The sequence below is a fragment of the Triticum aestivum genome, chromosome 6B (genome assembly GCF_018294505.1).
Source record: "Triticum aestivum cultivar Chinese Spring chromosome 6B, IWGSC CS RefSeq v2.1, whole genome shotgun sequence".
NCBI lineage: Eukaryota > Viridiplantae > Streptophyta > Magnoliopsida > Poales > Poaceae > Triticum > Triticum aestivum.
This window is the reverse complement of record NC_057810.1, coordinates 143797837-143804573: the sequence shown is the minus strand read 5'-3', so window position 1 is coordinate 143804573 and position 6737 is coordinate 143797837.

Below are 6737 nucleotides of genomic sequence, written 5' to 3'. Positions count from 1 at the left end.
ATTTACTCCGACACATACCTAGTTCAATCTCGTTACCGGCAAGTCTCTTTACTCGTTCCTATATGCATCATCCCACAACTAACTCATTAGTCACATTGCTTGCAAGGCTTATAGTGATGCGCATTACGGAGAGGGCCCAGAGATACCTCTCCGACAATCAGAGTGACAAATCCTAATCTCGATCTATGCCAACTCAACAAACACCATCGGAGACACCTGTAGAGCATCTTTATAATCACCCAGTTACATTGTGGCGTTTGATAGCACACTAAGTGTTCCTCTGGTATTTGGGAGTTGCATAATCTCATAGTCATAGGAACATGTATTATCATGAAGAAAGCAATAGCAATAAACTAAACGATCATAGTGCTAAGCTAAAGGATGGGTCATGTCAATCACATCATTCTCTAATGATGTGATCCCATTCATCAAATGAAAACTCATATCTATGGCTAGAAAACTTAAACATCTTTAATTAACGAGCTAGTCAAGTAGAGGCATAGCAGTGACACTATGTTTGTCTATGTATTCACACATGTACTAAGTTTCCAGTTAATACAATTCTAGCAAGAATAATAAACATTTATCATGATATAATTAAATATAAATAACTACTTTATTATTGCCTCCGGGGCATATTTCCTTCAGTACCATGGCTAATGTATTGTCTATTTCTTCACCTTGTATTGACAACTAAGGATAAAGAGACAAAGTTGATAATACGGTAAGCACAGTATAACATCATTCATATCACAAAACAAGTGTGAGCAGACAAACAGGCAATTGTAACATTGTGTGGGCAAGTCCAGCACGGAACTAGATTACAGATGAAGATCAAAGGGACATCACTCCTCTCTTTTAAACCTTGTAAGGTGCAATGACACGCTAAGACAATTGTGTATAAAATTAAAAAGTTTATAGACATTGGCTGCAAACCATGCAGTTCAATGCACAAGTCAGAGTAAGTAGTAGTTAAAAGGCATGAGGATTAAGGACTTACAACAGTGGCTTTGACTGGTGTAGTCATGCCCTTCGTCTTGCTGGTGTGACAGTCCTTGAAGATTTCCACAACATTTCTCAGGTACTTTTGGTCCTTGCGGGCTTTCCTCTGCATTTGGAAGAAGTCAATATAGATATGATAATATGGTATGATGAAAAGAGTAAAATAGCAGCTAATTACAAGAGCCTTGCAGTGTGCAATATACCTACGAGATCCTGTTGTCTGTTGGAATTTCACTTTCGTATGGTTGGCCTTGTTCTTTGATCAGTTCAACTACAAGAAGATAAATTTGTGAGGCACATGCATAAATAGGAGTTCAACATGTGATCTGATCACATACATATAACGTACCTGATACTTTGGATCAGACCACTGTGTAACGAGGCCTCTCTTTTCTTCATCCGATATATTTTCCACTGGAAATGTTTGGGCAAGTTCACTGTTAGCCTTGCCTTCAAAGTGAGTTTTCCTCAAGTTATACTGATACTGTCATAGGGCAGACTTGAAAACATGGGTGCAAGCTTGTCTGGTTGCATCATCTTGGTTATCCAACTTGAACCTCATCTATTGAAAATTATGGGAGTCTCATTATCAGCAACCTAGAAAGTATGGGACAGAGCAAGATGATATTACTAGTTTCCATACATAGCCATACTTACGGATAAATGGTCGAGGAAGGTGTTGAACTGGGTTTTGTATTTGTCATTCCTGTACTAAATCCATGTTGGGAGGATACGTACATGATACCTAACGGCAACCGTTGCCTCTGATACTAACTTGGCTGACTCTGTAGATCATTTTTCAAACCTGCCTCAAAACCGATCTCCATTCTTCCTCCCCTAGATTTATTTGACCTATCAAGCATTATCCCTGATGTTTGTTTCCTCTTGCTCCTAGATGCTAGTCCAACAGCGAACATAGGAAGTGTTAGTGTACATCAAACTGTGAGACTACATATAAAGAAGCATGCAACTGTAACTTGACTCCAGCAACTACCTTCTTGTTGTTGAAGCTCACAAAGTTCATCTGATCTTGCCAACTCGTCTTGTGTCAAGGGTGCTTTGGAAGTAGTATCAGGTGGCAAGGGAGCTTCGGAACGTGCTACTAGCTGAGTTGCCGAACGAGTAACTCATGCAGTTGGTGGTAGTGTGGAAGGTGTTGCAACAACTAGGGTTGTCTCTGCTTGTTTGGTGGCAGCTATTGGTCTTTGTTTGGCATGTTCAGCAGCTCGTGTAGCACGAGATACCCCATTTGTACAATTTTCCGCTGGACTTTGACCTTCTAGTGCACCATCAGTACCAGCAGAATCTGCAGGATTATTCCGCTTCTGTTTTCATGTGTCTTTAGTACTAACACCATCCCCTGTTATTTTGTGTTCCTTCCTCTTTCTCTGTGCCATGTTAAGTCAAGCCGACAATAAAAAGGAATAACAATTTAGTTCTTCAGAACAAATTGATGCGTGATATAGACAAACTGAACTTTGATGTTAGACAACCACATGATATGAGGATGTAATATGTATGAAAAACACGATGGCATGAGATAATGAGAACTGCGATGTGTAAACTAAGCAGAAGACACTTCACTAAATTATAAGCAATGCAATGGAAGGTAGACATCATATGAAAGATGCTACCAATACTGCTCTGCCAACTTAACAATGTCTCGTCAAAACTGGTGTTTAAACAAATGTGAAGCAGTATAAGAAATAAATCATATGAAAGATGCAAACAATATCACACTACCAAGTTAAAGGTCTCTCATCATTAGTGCCATTGCATATTCATAGCATCGCATATTCACAGCTGATGATGTGTAAACTAAGTAGAAGGCATTTCAACAAATTAGAAGCAATGAAAGATAGACACCATATGGAAGATGCAACGAATATCACTCTACCAAGTTAAAATTGTCTCGTCATAAGTGCCATTTCAACAAATTAGAAGTAGTACAAGCTAGAAAAGAATGTGAGATGTAAGGCAAACACATGATACCAGGATGGAATATGTACGAAAAACAGGACGGCATGGCATATTCACAACTGTTTGTGTAAACTAAGCAGAAGCCATTATAACAAATAAGAAGCAATGCAAGCTAGACACCGTATGCAACATGCAAGACAATATCACACTACCAAGCTAGAGCGAGCACCTGGGATGCAGGTTTCGCCGAAAGACCGCCATCAGTCACTGCCTTATTTTTTCCTTCGTGTTTCTTAGTTTTATTGCCTTGTCAAGTCAAACCCACAAGAAACATGAATAAGAATTCACTTTTCAGAACTCATTGATGCAGGATGCTGACGAGCACTACTTTAATGTAAGGCGACCGCATGATAGGATGATTGAATGTGTAACAAAAAAGGACAACATTGCATATTCACAACTATGATGTGTAAACTAAGGAGAAGGAATTTCAACAAATTAGAAGCAATGAAAGCTAGAGACCATATGAAATATGCAACGAATATCACTGTACCAAGTTAAAATTGTCTCGTCATAAGTGTTATTTCAACAAACTAGAAGTAGTACAATCTAGAAAAGAATGCGAGATGTAACCTATATCACACTCCCAAGTCAAACATGTCTTATGATAAGTGATTTTTGTAGGTTACACAACAGTAGTACTTTGATGTAAGAACATGGTGTGATAGATAGATATTGTATGTTCTAGAAACAGGAACACATGTCTTATTCACAAGTATAATGTGTAAAGTAAACAGATGGAATTCAACAAAATTAGAAGCAATACAAGCTAGACATCATACATAACATGGAACCACATATAACAGTGCCAAGTTAGAGGGAGCACCTGTGATGGGGCACTAGGGGAGACGTGCTCATCACCAACACAGCTACGTTGGGTGTCTATGCATGTGTTGTCTTGCAAATCATCTTGGGGAGGTGGAGGAGTAGAATCTGTAGAGGCCCTCTGTTTGGAAGGAGCACCTTTATCCGCTACCTTGCTAACTTCCTTCCGCTTTATTGATTTTGAATTGTCAAGTAAAACCGACAAGAAAAAACTATAAAATTCACTCTTTAGAACTCATTCGTGCATGGTGTACTGACAATCACTACTTTGATGTAAGGCAAACACATGATACCAGGATGGAATATGTACGAAAAATAGGATGACATGGCATATTCACGACTGTTTGTGTAAACTAAGCAGAAGCCATTTCAACAAATAAGAATCTATGCAAGCTAGACACCACATGAGAGATGCAACCAATATGACTCTGCCAAGTTAAAAGTGTCCATCATAAAATGCATTTCAACAATTTAGAAGTAGCGCATTCTATAAATCATATGAAAGATGCAACTAATATCGCACTACATATACTAAAGGTGTCTCGTCATATTGATTGATGTGGGATACAAAAAAACAATAGTTTTATGTAAGGACATGCTTAATAAACAGATGTACTATGTATTAAAAATGGGAAGGCATGTCACCTTAATAGGTATAATGTATAAACTAAGTAGAATAGCACATGCAATTTAACGAGATTGGAAGAAACACAATCTAGACACCATATGCAACATGCAATCACATATCATGCTGCCAAGTTAGAGCAAGCACCTGCGATGCTGGTGTAGGGGAATGCGGTAATCAACTACAGAGCTACGTTCACTATCTTCATCTAGCCTTGCTGTTTCTTGAGAATCATGTCGGGAGGCTGATGCTGCTTTCTTTAAATGATGATCTTTACTCATAGTAGTGCACTGGCCTGACTGCCTCATCATAACTAATTGATGAGGGATACACAAGCGTTAGTTTGATGTAAGAACATGGTTAATAGATAGAAGTACTAGTATGTACCAAAAACAGGAAGCCATGTCATATTCAAAGGTATAATGTGTAAGCTAAGGTGATGCAATTTAACCAAATTGGAAGAAATACAAGCTAGACATCCGGCTGGAGTGGTGAGCATGATCATCTAGGACCTGAGAGCCTGGTTTGAGGCGGGTTGCTTCACCACCATCGTGGCTTGGCGGTGCCTATCTGTGCTGGGCTTGTCACTTGCTCGGCCAGTGCCCTGACTAGCTATTTGTCTTCTGGTGCTGCCGGGATGGTGGTTCATATAAAAATAACTTTCCTTATCTTAATAGAGACCGACTTTGGCCTTCCGAATAGAAGCTAGAGACCATATGCAACATGCAACCACATATGACACCGCAAAGTTAAACCAAGCACCTGGGATGGTGGTTCATGGCGAGCGAGATCATCAACCCCAGAGCTACGTTTACCGTCTCCATCTGCTGACACTTCATCCTTTATAGCGCTAAAACGTGTCTTGCCTAAGCCCGAAGCAAGCAGGAGCGACTTCTCTCTTTTCTTTTCTGCTTTTGTCAAGGCAGAGTCTGAAATACCCTTGCATAAAAACACAATAGTGAGAGTATGGGTGAAGTGTGTGCAGAACTAGTGTATTGTAAAAGTAGCAGATAACAGGTGGTTGAAAAATAAATGATAGGAGACATATGATAGCTCTACAACATTGCATGGCGAATGAAATTAGATTCTACTCCATATGATTTTGTAATATATGAGCACAAGGATGGCTAGGAAATGCAGGTTCTCCTCCAGCACACCACCACATGTGGTCCTATCAAAATAACAGTCGACTGAAAATAAATAGGTCAGTTGATTTTTTAATGAACCGTCCGATCTATAAGGAATGGCCAGATGGCCTTCTTCTACCTCCCACCAGTCACTGTTGACGATCTTTCTCGAACGGCAAGCGACCACCAGCCCAGACCCCTGCCTCCGCCGCCCCGCCCTCCCCTCAACCTCACACCACCGCCGTTATTGGCAGCGCCCCCGGCCAAACCTTTAATCCCGGCCGACCTCCAGATCTGAGCTCCTAGGCCCCACACACCCCTAAGATAAACATTGAGGCGCTGCTTCCCCGGTGTAATAGGCGGACTAGCACCTGTTGCGCTGGGGAATGCTTCCTTTAGTTTGGAATCAACTGACAAGGAATTGAATTCCAGGGGGCGACGGACCTCTAGCAAAGGTGAAATAGTATATGAGGAGAAACCTTCTACATCACCGGTTACTAGGAACATCTAGTATCAAGAAGAAGCGGTCAACTAGTGTCTTCTATGGGATGAATACCGTGCAAGCAGACACGTATGATTTGCACGAATAAGGGAAGAGGAGTACCATTTTCCGGTTGCCAGTGTAGGGTCCTCCAGATGTCGCAGAGATTTTCTTGTTTTTACCTGGGGAACCGATGCTTTGGAGGAGGGTCGAGCCTTGGATGTACCCATGGCCAAATTGTTGACTATGTTGCGGTGGTTGTCTGTCGGCGGAGGGGAAGCAGATCCGAGGCGGCGATGAACGGTGGAGCGGGAACAGCTCCGGTGCGGTGGACGGTGGCAAAGTTGGAGAGGCAGCCGTGAGGCGCAGTTTGGCGTGGTTGAACTGGCTCGGGTATGGACAGTTCGGCCTCGTCTGCAAGTACTAGCCGTGGAGGGCGTTGCAGTTGTAGTTGCGGTGGACGACGACGTCGGGGTATCGACTCCGGCGTGATTGAGGAGGGCAGCAGTTGATGGGTGGGATGGGATGGCGGGTGGAGGATGCCGGGGTTTCACGGCTGGTGGAGAGGTAGTTTTGGCGCACATGGAGTACGAATGGGGAATCAGACGAGGGGCGGGGGCGGGGGGAGCTAAGCGAGAACCATGTTTTGGTCTGGGACGCCCTTGTTTTTGTTTTTTCTTGAACCGATGGGACGCGC